This window comes from Engraulis encrasicolus, chromosome 9 (assembly GCF_034702125.1).
Source record: "Engraulis encrasicolus isolate BLACKSEA-1 chromosome 9, IST_EnEncr_1.0, whole genome shotgun sequence".
In the NCBI taxonomy this organism is placed as follows: domain Eukaryota; kingdom Metazoa; phylum Chordata; class Actinopteri; order Clupeiformes; family Engraulidae; genus Engraulis; species Engraulis encrasicolus.
This window is the reverse complement of record NC_085865.1, coordinates 9,764,810-9,785,098: the sequence shown is the minus strand read 5'-3', so window position 1 is coordinate 9,785,098 and position 20,289 is coordinate 9,764,810. Positions and strand designations below refer to the sequence as shown.

The 20,289-nt window shown below is 44.4% G+C and overlaps 1 protein-coding gene and 1 non-coding gene across 2 annotated transcripts in view; both read left to right on the top strand.

Annotated features, from left to right (window-relative positions):
- The first annotated feature begins 9,878 nt into the window (after positions 1–9,878).
- LOC134456143 (U6atac minor spliceosomal RNA) lies at positions 9,879–9,987 on the top strand. The gene has a single exon (XR_010036228.1). It is a non-coding gene; the product is annotated as a U6atac minor spliceosomal RNA (small nuclear RNA).
- Positions 9,988–16,032: 6,045 nt separating this feature from the next.
- Positions 16,033–20,289, top strand: part of nck1b (NCK adaptor protein 1b) — a 67,147-nt gene continuing 62,890 nt past the window's right edge. Inside the window, exon 1 of the mRNA XM_063206451.1 lies at positions 16,033–16,185. The gene's annotated coding sequence lies outside the window, so the exon portion shown is untranslated. The remainder of the gene's footprint in view (positions 16,186–20,289) is intronic.

The window sequence follows — 20,289 nt, the reverse complement described above, 5'->3', positions numbered from 1 at the left end:
GGATGGATTGGATTGGCCGTGATTGGTGGATAGGTGCATGGAGACTGGGAACGCTCGGGATGGGAATGCTCGGGATGGGAATCTCTCCAGATGAGGGACCGATGGAGGATGAGATCCTGGGGATGTGTAGCCTGGTAAACCAGCGCCACCCGCTGGACACCGAAAAATTTTCAGCTGCGAGTAGGTCTGGTCGCGGATCTGAGAACGTTTTGAACACTGTGCCCTGAGTCTGGCAAAACCAATCACAACGCAGAGATTTGTTTTGAGTCAAAGCGGGCGGGGTTTTGAGGGAGTGACAACGAGTCTTGCAACACCGTTGGGAAAGCACATCAACGGCAAAGATCGCCGATTGGTCAGAGCGCCGGCGCGGTTTGAAAAAAACAAGAGGTTGTTCTCATCAACAATCTTCGGAGGTATCGTTCATCGGGGCCAGACTAAATTACTCCCGTCTCACATTTAGGCTGGTTTATCAGGCTACTGGGGATGTGCTCTCTCTCTGCATCTCTGTCCACACAGAGAAATAAAGGGGTTACCCATAAGGGTATGATATCCCTATACCTCCAGGTGCAAAACTGCCTACAAGGATAAAGGACACATCCTTTATGAACACCATTGTACCTTGGGAGGTACATGATTTAAAAAAGAAAAAAGAAAAAAAAAGGACACTGTGGTAGTTCCACAAACTTGTAGGCCTACTACTGCAGTACTTGTGTGACTGACTGACTGACTGCCCCAACCATAGAGGTAGAAAATAACACTAGAGAGGACACCGCAATTTGCGACAGCACTGGGAAATGGCAGATGGAGCTTCCCAACTTCCTTAGGTAGTGTAGGTACCTTCAGGCAATGCAAGTCAATGGAGAACACGTCCACCCCTGACAAAAAATGGACTAAAACTGTGTGAATATGAAGTAACACATTAATCAAAGACCAGATTTGAAATGTCAGGCTAAATATCTACTTAAATCATATGAGTCGAGAAAATACATTTAAAAATCAAATATCATTTATGAACATAGTTAGCAACACACTTCAACTATTGTCCTTGTATAGTGTGTTGATGGACATTTTCACATGATTAAGCCATTTTTAACAGAGGTGAGCCTCGTTCTCCATTAATTTCCATTTCTCTGATCTACCTACAGATAATGGCCGCTACGGATTGCCGTAAAAAGGGGGGCGGGGTCACCTCTAGTGTTATTTTCTACCTCTATGGCCCCAACACGAGCTTCCATTTCTCTGTGTGTGAGGCAGGGTTGCACTGGGGGAGAAATAGGGCCCGGGCACTTTTGGCTTAAAGGGGCCCCTCATAATTAGCGGCACAGAACTGACTCACCGGTTGGTGGGCCCCGCACCCTTGTTGGCCCCTATTTTCAGAAATGTTAAAAAAATATATATACTGTATTTTTTTTACATTTCTGAAAATAGGGGTGCGGGGCCCACCGGGGAATGCCCGCTATGCCAGATGGCCAGTTCAGCCCTGGTGTGGAGCAATGTTTTCAGGCCGACCAGCGCTGCTGTTGGATTGCGAGGTTCACACACACCCTTTAAACAGGCAACCGAAAGTGCTGGAGGTGCCCCCAGGCAGGGCCGAGTCGACAGCTGACAGCTTTCGCTGGGGGCCCAGGACAAAGTAATCTGAAAGGGTCCCCCCCCCCCCTCCACCCAATACATAAAATGTAATGGGGACCCAATTCTGGGCCCCCTATCTTCCTGGGCCCAGGACAACATACCCCCTTGTCCCCCCGGGCCTGACCGCAGGAATGAATGACGGCCCCGTTCATACCAGTATACGTATATGAGCTCATGACGTCACAGTTCTCTCCGATAAAAAAAGAAGAAAACAGTTGCAAGCCATGAGAGCTGTGCTTTCACCATAACATGCCAGCTGGCTCACGTTCAGGTGTGGGACCCCTAAAGGCACCCGGCCGGCACAATACTGGCTCTGTCTGTCGGTCTGAAAACGCCTTAGGTGTGTATTGAGGGGTGAATTCCCCAAATTGATAAGGTTAATTCAGAGCGATTAGTAACAGTAACTCGACTAATAGGGGAGCTCAGTAGCTTTATTCTCATTTCAAACCAAAGCCACAGGCCTCTGCTATTAGACGATTTACCTCTGCCTCTGAGTTACCTTATCCAGGGAAGTTATTGACCTTATTTTGCGGAATACCCCCCTCAATGGTGTTTTGTCTTCATTTGGTCATTTGTTTATTTACGTGTGTGATTGTATGTTTGTGTGTGCCTGTGTGCGTGCGTGTGCATGCTTACAGTAAGTGTGGATGTGTGTGCCGGTCATGTGTGTACGTATGTGTGCCTGCCCTGTGCGTGCCTCTGTGTGCCTGTGTGTTGTATGGCTGGTTGTGTTTGTGTGTGTGTGTGTGTGTGTGTGTGGGTGTGTGTATGTATTTAAGTGCATATGTTTTGTAAGTGTGTACTATCGGTGTTTACTCTATGGCGGATCAATGTGCAATCAATGAATGTCTGGACAAGGATTCTATTTATTTTCTATGGTGTATATGGTGTTGAACGAGTGCCAACAGTGTAAAGTCTTTGCTGTATGTGGATATGTGAGAAAATAAAAAAATATACTGAGTATAAATATTAAAAAAAAAATCTCCAAAGCATTTTGTGCTCTGTGACAACATCGGGGCGGTGGTAGCTCAAAGGCTGCAGGTTCGAGCCCCACTCGACCTGATTCCATTGTTGTGTCCTTGAGCAAGATACTTAACCCCAAGTTGCTCCTGGTGGCAGGGTGGTGCCTTGCGTGGCAGCCACGGCTACCGGTATGTGAGTGTGAACGGGTGAATATGAGGCAATGTAAAGTGCTTTGAGTGCTCGAAGGAGTGGAAAAGCGCTGTACTTGTATAAATGCAGTCCATTTATCGATTTAACAAGGTGTCACTATGGGGCTCATTCGGCTGGGTACTCGACTGCAGCTGCACCGGCGACCCGGGTTCGATTCAGGCCCGAGGTCATTTGCCGTAACGGTAACACTTTAGAATAATGGATGCAAAAAAGCATTATAAAGACTTAATAAATAATTAACTATTGATGAACAAAACATTAACAAACGTTTGTAAATGATTAGGAAATGTAAACAAATGCTTGTAAATGACTAGGAAATGTTATGTTAATATTTCATATTTATCAAACATTTACAAGTTGCTTGTAAATGAATAAAATAGTCTGTTATAAGGTGTGTAAAATCTTGAATATATCATTTGTAGATATTTTATAAAGCATTAATAAAGCTTAGTTAATAAAATAATAAAAACATTTGTTAATGTTTTATTAATCATTAGTTAATTATTTACTGAGTCTTTACTAAGGAACATAATTATAAAGTGTTACCGCCGTAACTCTCTCCCCATCTCTCTCTCTCTCCCCACCCCCAAAAAAAACAAAAAAAACAAGGTGTCACCAGTTGTCCAGTTGTCAAAGCGTGGTACAGAAACAGGGGCGCTGTGGCGCAGCGCGCTAAGCCCCCCCACATTTGGGCTTGCATGCCCACCCTCGGGGACCGCGGTTCGAATCCGACCGGGGTCATTTCCCAATCCTCCCCTGTCTCTCTGCCCCATTCGACATCTTCAACTGTCCTGTCAAATAAATGCCCATAAAAAAAAAAAATATATATATATATACAGTCCCAGGAAAAAGTTTGTACACCCTTTGAAATTTCTTACCTTTTTGTCAAAATTGATCATAAAACATGGTCTGATCTTCCCGGAAATCACAAGAAGGAACAACCAGAGTCTGCTTTACCTAATTCATCCCAAATATTTACAAGTTTTCATATTTTCATTGGCCATAAGATGTAAACATTCACAGGATAGCGAGGCATAAGTAAGTACACCCTTGCATTCAATAGGTTTTAACCCTAAGTTAGTCGCAATAACCTCAACCAGATGTTTCCTGTAGTTGCAGATCAGATTAACAAAACAATCTGGATGTATCTGGTCTCCCTCTTCTTTAGAAAACTGCCTCTCGTCAGCAAGGTTTGTGGGATGTCTGGAGTGCATAGCTTTCTTGACTTCATGCCATATAATCTCAATTGTTTTTTGACTGGGCTATTCCAGAATGTGTATTTCATTATTATGAAGCCATTCTAAAGTCGATTTGCTTCTAAAGTATGGGTTGTTGTCACATTTCAGCACCCATCCTCTTGTGTGCTTCAACTGTGTGACAGACTACCTCACTTTTTTTCTGTAAAATATCTCGATAAACTTCTGAGTTCATTATTCCACTGATAATAGCAAACTGAAAAGGGCCTGAGAGAGCAAGGTAGCCGCATATAATGATGCTCCCGCCACCATACTCTAAGGTGGAGATGATGTTTTGGTGAAGGTGTGGTTCTCCAGTTCTCCTCCAAACATGACATTGTGTGTTCCCCTGAACAATTCAACTTTGGTTTCAACGTTGATCTACAGAATATTTTGCAGTAATTCTATGAAGCATATAAATGCTTTTTCGCAAACCTCAAAGGTGCAGCAATATTTTTTTGGACAGAAACCCCATTAATTTTAGATTGGCAGAATGAATCCAATTTTTAGCAATTCTTGGTTACATCTTCTCTTCTGAGTATGGTGGCGGGAGCATCATTATATGCGGCTACCTTGCTGCCTCAGGCCCTTGACAGTTTGCTATTATCAGTGGAACAATGAACTTAAGTTTATTGTGATATTTTACAGAAAAAACGTGAGGAAGTCTGTCACACAGTTGAAGCACACAAGAGTATGGGTCCTGAAATGTGACAACAACCCATACTTTAGAAGCAAATCGACTTTAGAATGGCTTCATAATAATAAAATACACATTCTGAAATAGCCAAGTCAAAGTCCTGACAAAAAAACAATTGAGATTATATGGCATGAAGTCAAGAAAGCTATGCACTCCAGACATCCCACAAACCTTGCTGACGAGAGGCAGTTCTCTAAAGAAGAGGGAGACAAGATACAAAAGGATTGTTTTGTTAATCTAATCTGCAACTACAGGACTAGTCTGGTTGATGATATTGCAACTAACTGAGGGTTAAAACCTACTTAATGCAAGGGTGTACTTACTTATGCCCTGCTCTCCTGTGAATGTTATGGCCTTATGACCAAAAAAATATGATAGCATGTAAATGTTTGGGTGGAATTAATTAAAGCAGACTCTGATTGTTCCTTCTTGAGATTTCCAGGAAGATCAGACCATGTTTTATGATCAATTTTGACAGAAATGTAAGAAATTTCAAAGGGTGTACAAACTTTTTCCTGGGACTGTATATAAGAAAGTGTGGTACAGAAACATCACATTTCCACTATGTATGTAGGTTGCTGTTATGCAATGTCTACATTTCAATCAACTTATGGAATTAGGGGGATGCTGAATCAAAGTGTGTTGACCCATTGATGCCTGCAAAAAACACCAGCTGAATGCTTAAGCCCTCGTTGGGAAAGTTGCCTTCAGCCTATAAAAACCTAAATATCTCAGCCTCTGATGCACACAAAAAAACATGAAATGAGTTGCATTTAAACCCTAAGACCCTGATCTTGCATTAGAATGTGTTCATTTAGCCGTACCATACCCACATTTTTATATAAAAAAAAGCTCAAATCTCAAGAGCCTGAATGCAGTGTATATGTGTCTCCAGGCTCCAAAGGTCAAACAACATATACGAGTCATCAGGCTAAAATGAGTTAAGGCACCTGTCCATGTATACAAAGTTGGGTGCTCATGGGGAGACCCAGGCTCGAGTCCGACTCCGGACTGGGTCATATCCCTAGCCTGGTTCCTCCCAGACCTCAGTGAGTGCGTTACAATTTGCGACCTTGCCTCCTCCACTTGCATCCTCCACTTGCTTGTTTCCTCGTACCAGGAAGTAATATGTCATGATGACATCACTGACAACAGCATTATATTTCAATATCTTGCAAAAGCTCAATTGCAGAGTCTTTTTCTCATTTGCAATTGGGATGGTGAATGAAAAACAGTCCCTCAAAAGTTGTGGCTAGGCTGACAGCTGGGAAACTTTATTGTTTTCTCCACGGTGGAGGGGCCAGGAGGCGGGACGAGGAGACAAGCGCAAGTGGAGGAGGCAAGGTCGCATATTGTAACGCACTCAGTGAGTGTGTAGCTCTTTACCACATTTTCCTCCTCTCACACTTTCCTGTCATAATAAAGCCCCCAAAAGCCTGCACACATATTAGCCGACCGTGGTGTAATAGGGAGTTGGACTGTAGATCGCAGTGTTGCCGGTCCGTATCTTGCCTTTACCACTCTCTAATCCCTTGAGCAAGGCACCTAACCCCATATTGCTCCAGGACTGTGACCAATACCCTGTAATACTGTAGGCCTATCTGTAAGTCACTTTGGACAAAAAAAAGTGTCAGCTAAGTGTAATGTAATAATAATTTGACATTTCAGAAATCAGATGAGGAAAAATATCATATACGTAACTCAATATAAAAGTTATTACTCAGTATAAAAACATACTCTGCTTTTGGGTCTTGCGGTCTAATTGCATGAATGGTTGCAATGCTTGCAGCTCTCAGGCCACAGCTGGGTGAGGTGACTTCTCTTCCCCTTTCGCCATAACCTAATCAGCATACACATATTGAATTAGAATTTAGAAGAAAACGGATAAGGAAAAATATTTCATAATTCAATTTAACAGTTATTACTCAATATATATATAAAGGGTTCCCGGTTCAATGTTCCCGGTTCAATGCCCGACCGAACCACGGCTATAGTGCCCTTGAGCAAGGCACCTAACCCCCACACTGTTCCCCGGGCGCCGCTCAGCAGGCAGCCCACTGCTACGGACTAGTGGGTGTACTTCAATGTGATTCACTAGTCCAAATGGGCTAAAGTGCAGAGAAAGAATTTCCCCTAGGGGACCAAAATTGGCACCAATCCAAACGGGCTCCAATTGGCTTCATTAAAAACATGGCTCAAGCGGTAGGGTACTGCATTGTTACGCCGTGGATCCGGGTTCGATTCCCAACCTGAGGTAATTTCCCTATACTCCCCCATCTCTCTCTCCCACCCGTTTCCTGTCCCATTCTTCACTGTCTATTGGTGCATTCCAGTCCCAAATCATCCTAGTAGGAGATCGCACTTATCCAATCTCCTACTACGGAAAACACTCTGGAACGCCAGTCGAAGTGGGAGCTCCAACTAGCGAGGTCGGGGTGACTCGCACTACTCCCACCTCAACAACCGAAGTCGGATAATAATGGCGGCGCCCATGGAGCCGTTATCTAAATAAATAAATAGTGAAACTCCATTTCTCTTTTGTGCAGATGTTCCAAACACAGCATACACTTTGTGTTATTACATGATATTGTGTCAACATAAATGTAACATATGACAGAGTAATAACTATTATGGCTTCTTTGGCTAGTATCTCGCTAAAGTCAGCTGAACCACGGCGGTTGCCATGGATGTAGAACTTCCACTTCAACTGTCAGGAATGGCAGCTGAAATATCCAAGTGCGATCTCCTAGGATGACTTGGGACTGGAATGCACCATAAATACGTATACACGCACGCACGCGCACGCGCACACGCACGCACGCGCGCGCACACACACACACACACACACACACACACACACACACACACACACACACACACACACACACACACACACACACACACACACACACACACACACACACACAGGGGTTGGGCAAAATAATGGAAACACCTGTCATTTTAGAATGGGAAGTTCCATGGCCAAAGTGGACCAGCCTGTTGGCCGATCTTCATTAATTGTAAATTGCACCAGTAAAGTGAAGTGGAAAGATTCAAAGACCGCACTTTTTGTCAAAATGTTGCAATGCACACAACATTATGGGTGACCTATCAGAGTTCAAAAAAAAAATTTCTTGGTGCGCTTGTAACTGTTGCATCTTTGACCGAGATCTTAGTGATGTATCAAGAGCCACGGCATCCAAGGTTAATGTCTGCATACTACCAAGAAGGATGAACCACATCCAACAGGATTAACTGCGGACGCAAGAGGAAGCTGTCTGAAAGGGTTGTCACTTTAAAATGACAGGTGTTTCCATTATTTTGTCCAACCCCTGTATATATATATAATATAAAAAAACCCCGCTCTGGTCTTGGGTCTTTGCACTAAAAGTGGATGATTTGTAACCCTGGTGATCTCCCTCCTCCCCCTTCGCCATAACCTAATCATCCTAACACTCATACATGAATCATTTTTGATTCTGGTCACCATAATTTCTGGGCTGCTGTCCAATAATCGATGTGGTGGACAGGACAGCGTGGCTTTGTCAAAAAAATCAATAGGAGGGGAAGGAAAAGGCTGATGTATACCGTGCCTTCACATGTGTTGTAATCAAAATGGCTGATGCTGCTTTAACGTCTTCATGTTATGCATCTCTGAAATCAATTACCCACTACAGCAGGGCTATTCAAATGTCAGCCCTGGGGCCAGATGCGGCCCTTGGACAGCAAGGTTCTGGCCCCCCACAAGTCCCTTCAAATACAGAATCGTTTTTTGGAATTTAGAGATAAAAGTATGGGCTCCGTTATCATGCTGAAACGGGACATGGGACGTTAAAATGCAGGAAATTACATCTAAGAAATGCAAAATGTTCTGGGGGAGGACCCCCAGACCATCCTCTTCAATGAAGTGTCCCATATTTTTTTTCATTGACAGTCGGCAACCATAATACATAGTTCGGCCCCTTTACTGGGAGGAATTTTGAAAAAAATGCCCCTCGTTGAAATATAATTGAATACCCCTGCATTACGGTATTCATGTCAACATCTTCATTTTGTGCCTATGCATAGCTAAAATCAATGATCTTATGCATCGCTATAGTGAAGAGGAGGAGAGGTGCCCCGCCTCAGACTTCCAGGGTACCAGAGAGTCAGGCTTGTTGCTATCATTTTTTTAGCCCAACTGGGAAACTCCCAACTCCCATTGTGATTGTGACACAGCACTCCACTCACAGCACACAAGTGTTCACTGCACACAACAAAATTGCATTTCTACCTTACCCGTGCAAGGGGGCAGCTCCCAATGGCGCCCCAAGGGAGCAGTGTAGCAGGACGGTACCTCAGTCATGGAGGAGGATGGGGGAGAGTACTGGTTAATTCCTCCGCCCACCAACCTGGCGGGTCGGGAATCGAACCAGCGGCAACCTTTGGACTACAAGTCTGACGCCCTAACCACTTACCCATGAATGCCCATCACTGTATCATCTGTGCCATCACTTAATCACCACGCTGAGGTGCACAAGCAATGCCTCCCTCTGCAGGAGCGGCACCAAGTGGGAGGTTTCGTTTCAACCGTCAAAAGTTAAAAGTGTTTAATTTGTCCATGCTCTCCCCTACCCATAGTGTGTAGGCTAATCATGGAGACTGACCAGAGCTGATTTAAATGTTATAATAACGAATAATAATAGGCTACTAATAACACAAATGCTCAGCAGAATAGGTAGCCTGAACAAAACGACTGCTCCCCAGGTGAAAAACAGATATACGGGGTGTTGTATGAACAAGGCCGTAGGCAGGGTTTTGAATTTAGGGAGGTCCATGATGTACGCGCACAGCGTGCCGAAAAATGTTGCTATTAAAAGTAGAATATGTCATTTTTGTCATTCATTTCCAAAATGCATACCCCTTCACAAATGTGATGTTTTCATGTATATTTACTGGAATATACTAACATCTACTGGTCTGACCAAGTAGAGAAAAGTATGAAAGAATGGAAAATGTAGATTTGCAAAACATTTTGAGTAAGCATACTCAGAAAATGATGGTGATGATGAATGGAAAATATAACACTTTAAAAATATATACTTTCCCTGAAAAGTTAAGGAGGTCCAGACCTCCCTGACCTCAATGCTGGCTATGGCCATGTGTATGAAAGGAGAGAAGGTTAGCACTCCCCTTGACAAGGATGGAAGAGGTCCCAGTGGCCTACAACACATAAATGGTTAAGGCAGTGGTTCTTAACCTGGGGTGCGGGGCTGGATTTCAGGGTGTGCGCGGAATTATGTTTGTGTTGAGGTTGTGACCAAAATTCTGCAAGTGAACATTATATTAGGCAGGCCAAATCAAAACCAAATTAAAACGTGTTTTGGTCCCCATGTAAAGACATAAGGTATTGATTAATGTCTGAAGCAAGAATCATTGTAATTAATCACTAAAATGTTTTTTTAGATTGTATATACACGTGTAGACGCTTGAGTTGAGGGTGCGCAACTTGTCTTGGGCACAGGTAAGGGGGTGCGTTAAGAAAAAAAGGTTAAAAACGCAATGGGTTAAAGGATAGTTCCGGCGTAAAATGAAAGTTTCACCATCGATTTCCCATGCCCCATAATGTATCTAATGATGAGCCATTCCGGGCAATGCCGCGCCGTTATGGAGTTGGCTTATTTTAAGCTTTTTGGCGAATAACGCAGCCAATGCATCACGGCGGGGCCAATTTGTAAATATTATTTTCTGATGTTTCCCCGATACAACCTCAAAAACGCTACACACTTCATCACAAAGGTCTCGTCAATCAAACCGAGGCACAGAGAAGAGCATCGGACCACACTGGCCTCACTGGCCAGTGTTTTCAGAGGTGTCTCACTGTTGCAACTCTCTAGTCTGACCCGGATGCAGGCTACTCAATCAGGTGGCTAGGTGGGGAAAACGGTCCACGGTTCTTACACCGGCTGCGGCCGTAAAATGAAAAGCTGGAACCCCGACCGTTTTCACAGACTGCCACTGTCTAAACCAGCCAGCACTGCCGCCTACTTTGTGGCATCTATAACCAAGTTTATTTTTCATTTTATTTTTCGAGAACCCCCCCCCCCCCCAAATATACTTAAAGTGTACTTTAGATGACTGTACTTAGATCCCTGTGTACGAAAAGACTGCTCAGTTGAATGAAACCACAATCTCAGCATTATGATTATGCATGTGAGATCATGAGATGATATTGCCTGATTACCTTGACTTTCAAATTTCTTCGAGACTTGGTCTGACCAAGAGCATAACAACTAACATTCTTAAAAGGCATGTTGACCCACCTCCCTTGGTTTGCTACTGGTCGAGGGCAGAACAGGCTGAGCCAAAGTTTAAACCAAACATTTCTTAGTCCCCAATAGAACCTCTCTGCGTAGACAACGTCACTGCTTTGAAGTCACCTCTACCCAGGATGGTTGGAAATGCTCAAAGTTGATTAGTTCCCGACAAAGTGGGTGGAGTTCCCGCTGTGGAGGAAACCCAAATGTACGTGAACAGGCAGTTTTCCTGAGTGAGTGTCAGTGTTGCCAGATTGGGCGGGTGCCCGCCCAATTGGGCTACTTGGGATGAGCGTCTGCGGGTAAAAACGGGAAAAATTGGCCATTTGGCGTTTTTTTTTGGGCCCATAGAAGTCAATGTAATTTGCTGAATTTGGGCGGAATTTAGCGCATTTTGGCGGTTTTTGAGAAGCTTTTGGGCGGGATTTGGTCAGACACATCTGGCAACACTGGTGAGTGTAGCTGAGCCGAAGGTGTATCACTGCGAGGGCGGAGCCTGGGTAAAGATGATATACTGTACCATGTGCATTTTTGGATCAATAGGATTTTCCACTGAAAATTGACTCTTTTAACATGGTAGTACTCATAAATTGCCATCACGACACACCGCATATGCAGAAGAGAAGGTGACATGCACATACCAACTAGACTACAGCATATCTGCTTAGCATTATGCTTGCAGTGCCAAAAATAATGCCAAATTTGTTACTATTATTTATAGTATTTGTTAATATTTCTATTCCATTCCATATTTGTTAGATCAGAAGCACATCTGACACCTACATTCATAGACACCAGAAACACTTGTGACCTCATTGTCCACTGCCAACTCGAACCATCATCAGGTCACTGCACATATACCATGCACTTCACTTAAAAGGACACTAGGTGGCATATGGCATACAGTATTGTCTATGGGTAACTCTGATTAAACAAAAAAGGCAGCTTGCCTTCTTTAGGGTTGCACAGTGAAAAAGGCACACGCCGAAACACGCATGTGCACAAATAAAAGACACTTGATGCAAGGTGAGCCCTTTTTTTGTTCAATTAGAAGTTTTTATTTGGGCCAGCACCCTCAAAGTTCTTTATGAACTTTGAGTGAAGCCCGCTGTCCTGCTACAATTGCCCACTGCCAACTCTAACCATCATTAGGTCACCACACACATTCCATGCAATTAATTCAAAAGGCCACTAGGTGGCATATGGCATAAACTGAAGCTTCATAGATAACAGATTGAAACGTGTCAGTTACAACTCTGTGTATAATGCACTTAACTGAAATTACCAAGGCAACAGTTAAACTGCAATTTAATCTCAGTGCTATTCTGCAAAATAAATAGGTGCATTATTCTCTATAGTAAAACAGTTATTCTTAAAATGAAAAAAAAAACATGATGCAGCAGGAATTCTGGAAATAATCTACTGAAAATATTACACAGTGCACCTTTAACTTGGGGTGCTGTGGTGCATCGCTCTAACCTGTTGTCTCTACCAACAGGCCACTTGCCCATGGGGACCCGGGTTCGAATCCGGTCGGGGTCATTTCCCAGTCCCACTCCATCTCTCCCACTTAACTTCCTGTCTCTCTTCATCATAACATTATTATATTACATTACACTTAGCTGACACTTTAACAAAAAATCCACAGCGATTTACAGATATTTAGGTGCAGGGTATTGGTTACAGTCCCTGAGGCAGTGTAGGGTTATGTGCCTTGCTCAAGGGCACCTCAGCCATGGATGAAGGTGCTGGTAAGGGTGGGATTTGAACCTGCAACCCTCTGATCTTAAGGCCAGCGCTCGAACCATTGAGCCATGGCTGCCCCTCTTCACTGTCAATATCTGCGAAAAAGCCCATAAAAAATCTCTTTAAATCAACAAAGAAAGACATGCACTGAACCCCATCTTGCATACTAGAGTCTTTCACATTACCCCGCAAACACACCAGAAGACACCAAAGCTACAAAGAGTCGCTGGCAGTGTGTTTATTGCAAGAGCGACACGAGCTGTAGAAGCAATAGAGTATGCCCGTTAGAAGCAGAATGCAAGAATTTCGACATTCCAGTTGGCTGTTGCAGCTGTGGTCAATCTGCATCATAGCTAATTTGCATAACATTCTCTGAAGGTCAACTACAAACTGTCACTCGAGTCACTCAAATAGTCTCAATTAGTCGCCCAAATTGCTTTTGCCTCTTCTGTCATCAGCTCCTCCATACAAAGTCAATTGTTTCCATCACTGTTGTCGCTCTAGTCCAGTGGTTCTCAACCTTTTTTGAACAAACAACCCCTGGACCTCCTCACAAGCCGGCCAACGCCCCCTTTAGTATTAAAAAAAATCTCTCTCTTTGTCAGCTCCTTCTCCTGGGGGGCTGTACCACCCCCGTTGAGAAACACTACTCTAGTCGCTTCTGGTGTGTTCATGCCGAGACTGCATGGCATGTTTACTGTACATACTGTAGGCTTTGTCTGCGCTGCACGGCAGGCTTCGTTGCATGCAACCCTCGTTGCTTGCCAAGTATTGTTACATGTCAGGATTAGTTGCATGCTAAGGTAGAGCTGGCGTCCGCGCCTTTGTCTTTCTTAGGAAGTTTCGCTCGGTGTGTTATTCCAGAAGAGTGATTCAGGAGGGAGAAGGAGTCGCACACTGAGCAAATGAGCTGAATGTGGCTTAATGAAACTGAATTAAAAAGCTGAAAAATAAAGGTAACCAAAGACAAAGTGGAACGTTTCTTACTCACTTTGTCTTTGGTTTTCTCCATTTTCGGCTTTTTGATACAGTTTCACTGATTTGCATTCAGCTTCTCCTGTGTGCGACTCCTTCTTCTCCCTCCAAGATTAGTTGCATAAGTATGCCAGGTCCCGGGGACTTTGACCAATAAGGCATTACCCCCACCACATTGCCTAAGGGGCTCTATTCTTAATCTACTCTTTACCTTATTCACAAGAACTGTACTTGAATGTCGCTTTTGGGAAGCATCAGTTAAATACAATGTGATTTAATGTGTTATACACCGGTAAATAAATGTAAATATGTGGTTTAAATTGTGGCTTTCATTTGCGGTCTACTGAGAATGGAGAGAGGATGAAGACATAGGCCTGCCTACAGCAAGTCCATTTGCTACTCATGTGTACATGTCTCTGTGCATAACCAGACACATCCAAGGTGAACAGCTCAGTGTAGGATCGCCTCAACAGGGCTGGACTGGCCATCTGGCATAGCGGGCATTTCCCGGTGGGCCCCGCACCCTTGTGGGCCCCTATTTTCAGAAATGTAAAAATTATATATATATATATATATATATTATATATTACATTTCTGAAAATAGGGGCCCACAAGGATGCGGGGCCCACCGGTGAGTCAGTTCTGCACCGCTATTTATGAGGGGCCCCTTTAATCCAAAAGTGCCCGGGACCTATTTCTCCCCAATTACAGACCTGCACCTCAACAATTCCCAGGTCAATTCACACAATTTCATGTGACCCTTGTCATACGGAAATGGGGTTGGCTTAACACAGGGGCATTTGGGTAAGCGGTTAGGGCGCCCAAACGTTGCCGTTCGACTCCCGACCCGCCAGGTTGGTGGGGGGAGTAATTAACCAATGCTCTACCCCCGGGTTTCCCAAAGTGGGGTGCGTGCACCCCTGGGGGTGCACGGCCTGCCATAAGGGGGTGCATGAGCTGAATAGAGCAATGGCTGATATGTGCGTTTTTATACAGAATTCATGAACATTATGTAGTTTTCAATTGTTTGGTGAATTGTATGCTTGAAGGGTCCATCTGAAGTGTAATTTATAACTCCTAGACTTGTAATAATGACAGAAATAACGTCAGGGCTATTGGAAATGAGGATTGCCCAAAATGTGCGGCTGTGCAACATTCGCTTAGGGGGTGCGCGAACGACATTGAAATGTACAAGGGGGTGCACAGGGGGAAAAGTTTGGGAACCGCTGCTCTCCCCCACCCTCCTCCATGACTGAGGTACCCTGAGCAGGGAAGACGACAGGGGGCCGCCAAGGAGAGACAGGGCCCAAAATTGGCTCCTCATTACATTGAATGTATTGGATTGGGGTGCCATTTCAGATGTCTTTGTCCTGGGCCCGGCAAAAGCTGTCAGCGGCCCTGACCCTGAGCATGGTGCCGTCCTGCCACACTGCTCCCTTTCCGGAGCTATTGGGGGCTTGCATGGATCAGTCATAAATGCAATTTCGTTGTGTGAAGTGTGCAGTGTTCACTTGTGTGCTGTGGAGTGCTGTGTCACAATGGGAGTTGGAGTTTCCCAGTTGGGCTTTCACTTTCACTTCCTTTCACATTTGGGCGCACTGGGGGGGTCGTTGAGAAGGATACAGCTGAGAGGGAGCGAGGCTTAGGCCTAGTAGTGGGGGCCATTAGTCTATGGAACATTTTAAAAAATCCCTTCCAAAGCCTCATTAGTCTGTGGAACATTTAAAAACATCCCTTCCAAAGCCTCATACAGTATTGTTGAGCTATCGAACTGGTCATGTGATGTCCTAAAAGAAGTCTTCATCTCATTGTCATATCAATATTTATTTATTTTTCAATGTATTCCTATTTTTGTTGGTGGTGTCACTATGCTATCCTATTTGGAGATCAATTACCAAAAAAATATACTTACCTATTATGTTATGCATGCATTATTTAATAGTGAGAACCTCTACTAATGTCTAGAAATGTCTATTCAGGGGGGTTGATTTGTTTTTATTTTGGGAGCACTTTGACTAAACCCTTTACCAAACGGTTTTCCACATAAAATTGGACTCGGCAGCAAGCTTTGCCTCTATCAACTCACCTCAACAGCAGACACTGCAAGATATGGCTGGCCGTACTTTTTTTCCAGATGGAACCTCCATGGGCGACCGTGGCATATGCTTTGACTGACAGAAGAGCTAACGAATAAAAACGCCCTCTGATTTGAACGACCAATGGAAATCCAGGCAGCGCGGGCTGTGGAAACAAGTTAGATCGATGAGAACTTCTCATGGGTGAACTGTGAACCTCTGTGTGCAAGGCATATGATAATACAAGCCTTGCCATATTAATCATACTGATGTGTCCATAATTCCGTTTGCATATTGGACTCCACACCTAAACTACATGACGTTTGGTGACTGAATTGAAGATAGATCTCAGGCAGGTAAGGGCATGGCGACACACTGACATAATTTGTTTGCACTGATTTCACAGTTGGCACACGCTTGAAGACCAGGGCAACTACTCCATGCTAGCCATCGAGCTAGCGTTTGAACGCTGTGCAAAAAATGAAAACGTTATTCGTGAGCACAAGTGATGACCGTTTTCCCAGTCTGGGGTTTAGTTAATCTAAAGAGCGTGGAAATGACACAAGCAAATACAGGACGCATGAATGGTCACAGTGCTCGTTATTGTGAAAGAGGGCTTAGTTGGGCTAGTTAGCTCGCTAACAATTCCACATCATAGGCGTTTGCAGGCTTGCAGTTGCTGCTGTTCCAAGATTACCATATGTGTTTTTCTTTCTGTTGACCACAACATTACGTTTTTATGGCACGATTAGATTTTGATTGTAACGTTTGATCGTCTAACAGCTGTCTATGTGGCACGTTATTCGGGGGTGTTGCTACCTAATTGAGGTGGCTAGTGCGCCGAGATTTCTCCAGTCCATGGCCCCTGCATTGGGGGGGTTGGAAGGATGGTAGGCAGGCAGCCAGGCAAGCAGGCAGGCAGGCAGGCAGCGTAGCTGGGTGACGTTATTGTCCTCGTACGCACGGCAGGCAATGACCACAGGCCCTGCTGTGTGGAAGACTCCACACCGATTATGCAAAAGTAGCCATATGCAGAGAAATCCTGATAACAATCACCGGGCGTTTGGTTTGAATAATGTCAACACTGTCTTGATTTGCTTGTGGTCTTTGACGCTGTGGACAGTGAAGTGTGTAGCTAGGCCACAGTTCTGTTGCAGTTCCATATTTTGGAGTGTTTTCATAAGCTGAAAGCAGCAGCATGTGGCAAATGCCGACAGCTGTTAAGTTGTCTTTGAAGTTCCAGCAGCGAGGGGGTTAAAACTTGGTGTTTTAAATGGCTACACTTTTTGAATGACAGATGTTCAGATTTCTCCAAACATGACTGGGCTACTCAACAGATCCATTGCGGAAAAGTTCAAACTCTTCGTCAATGTTTCAACAATTGTGTTATACACCACAGGTAGGTTAAATTTAAGTTGAGTGTGCTTGTGCTTAAAGACTCTTATCATGCTTTCATACTTGGTGAGTGTGAAGAGACAAGTGCCTCTGTGATTAATACCTCTTTGTTAATGGTCGTAAACAAAGTTCAGTCATAGCATGCAGGCATAATTTACAACAGCCATTTATCCTCAGCTAACTTCCTTGTAGGCTGTATTCTGAGGACACCTTTACACACACGCGCACGCACACGCACACGCACACGCACACACGCACACACACATGCGCACACACACACGCGCACACACGCACACACACACGCACACACACACAGAGTTGTTGCCAGGCTTAGTACTACAGTCATTTGAAAGTTTTCACCTAGAGCTACCATAAATTATTTATCTTTACCATTGGGTGGTGTGAAATGCATGCATAAAAGTTGGGCATAGTTACAGCACCAGATTCTTGCCATGTTGATACGTGTCTGATTTCTCACTGTAGAGGCACAGTTGTTTTGTCTTTACACAACCTGTCGAGTCAGTTGAGTAACTTTGACCTAAATAAACTCTGAAATCAGTGGTTCATGAAGACCGATACTGTATTCCACAGCACTGAGGTCATTCATTCTTTTTAATGTGATCATGCAGACTGGGGAAGGGTACACCCTATTAGAAAGTCCAGCCTCGCCCTGTCAGACAACCATATTGATTCGTCACACTAGGATATGGTGGTAGGCCTAGTTTTCCAGGATGCGGAAATCAAAGTTGCTCAGCAGGGAATGCTCGTTGTACTCATAACACATTGAGTACCAAGTCTGTAAAATGTTGTATTACGCCCATTCAACTTGAGTACCAAATAGTAAAGATATGTTTTACGCTTAAACATCAAATTTGGAATCTACACCCTTCAATGCATGATATATGTAATTTTGGGAGGTCTGTGATGAAGAATATAAATGACAAAAATGTCAGCCAAAATGCTTGGGTCATGAATTGGACATTTTAATCATAATGCCAATGCCTCAGCTCCAACTCAAGAACGGTTGTGACTGTTAAACTGTAACCATAATAATAACTTGGTTTTATATAGCGCCTTTCAAGTAACCCAAGGTCGCTTTACAAAAGGAGAGTGAGCAGGGGAATAGAGAGAGAGGAGAGGAGGGGGGTAGAGGTGGGGTTGGGGCAGGGTGGTTAAGGACCATAGGCCTCATTGAAGAAGTGTGATTTTAGGTGCTTTTTGAACGTAACCAGTGTGGGGGCTTGACGGACATGGAGAGGTAGACTGTTCCAAAGGGTGGGGGAAGCAACACAGAATGACCGTCCTGCACTGATGACCTTGCGGGAGCCCCTGTTCGTCACACTAGGATACAGTATTAGTAGGCCTGCCTGGGGTAGGCCTGCTTTACTGGATACGAAAATCAAAGTTGCACAGCGGGGAGTGCTGCTCTAAAAATGCAGGCCCGAATTTGTTTGTTTTATTGCACTCGAAAAAAAACACACGTCTCACAATATTTGTACAGGATCAAGTAGGCTAGTGCAAAGTTCAAATGTGTCTTAAGTCAAATGTGGCATTCCATTGGTGCTTTGCGGTGGAGAGTCTTGTAGCAAACATTGTAGCAAACGTTGGTTGAAGTTCCTTCTGAGGTTTTTGACAACGTTTACAAACACCACTGACCATAAATTCACAATCCTAGTTTGATGTTTGATTCTGCCACCCGAAGTGATATTATAAACCTAAATATAATCTAGTGCAGTTTAATCTAGTGTACCCCTATAAGTATTTAATCTCCAGCCATATAGCCCGCCACACACACACACACACACACACACACACACACACACACACACACACACACACAGTCCTGTTGAATATTGCGTTAGCATTTTTGGGGGTGTTGTGTAACTATACACGTTGGTCAACCAGCCTACATTCGTTGCATACGTTTTTTTTTTTCGGCCCACGTACCTCCTACATGACGTCTTCAGTTTGGGAAACACTGATCTGGATTATGCTCTTTAGTTCTGTGGAGAGGGTAGAGTATGCTGGCTGGACGGCCATAGGGGCCAACATGGGCACTTATGGCCTGTCATGGGTAAGCGGTTAGGGGTTAAGCTAGATTTATGCTTAGGACGCATAGAATCTGCGTCCGTCCGTTTTCTGTCTATGCGAGTCCACGCCCCCCTCTCAGAGGCTCTGCGCCCGTCGTCGAGCGCCTCGAAAAAATTCTAACTATCCGTCGGACGGACGCGGAGTACGCAGACAAAAAGGCGCTATGATTGGTCGTCTCGCTACTTCCTTGTTCTGTTCTTGTGGCAGCGCAATGCCAGTAGTTTGCGAGAGCAGAGCTGTATTCTGTTAAAAACTTAATTAATGCCTTGTGTGTAAATGTGTGTAAATACACGAAGCTACAAGCTAAGTAACAAACAATGCATCAGTTGAACACTCGTGGCACAATGCCTGCGGTTTTACTGCCGTTCCTCCACCGAATGTAAACACACATCGGCAGAATCAGCTGTCTTTACATGCTTGCATTTTCTGCTCGTGAAAACAGACTGGGTATGTCAAATAATGATACCAGTGCATTGCCTTTGCAATTTGTGTGAAAATACCTAGCTAACCGGGATAGAAAGCAACATTGCTTAATAATGACCGCAGTGCTTTCAATGTAGTGAAAGTAGCCTAATCGCGCAATTTCAAATGTGGCTCGCGACGAGACCTCGGACCTCGCAGAACTCGCAGATGCATGAATACAATGTTGGTTCGTGGCCACTCCCACGCGAGTTTTGACGAGCGCAGTTGCACAAGTCTAATCTGACCTTTAGCGTCAGACTTGTAGTCCAAAGGTTGCCAGTTTGACTCCCGACCCGCCAGGTTGGTGGGGGAAGTAATTAACCAGTGCCCTCCCGCATCTTCCTCCATGACTGAGATACCCTGGGCATGGTACCATCCTACCACACTGCCCCCTTGGGGCGCCATTGGGGGCTGCCCCCTTGCATAAATGCAATTTCGTTGTGTGCCCTGCCCTGTAGCTGTGTGCACTTGTGTGCTTTGGAATGCTGCGTCAATGACAATAGGAGTGGGAG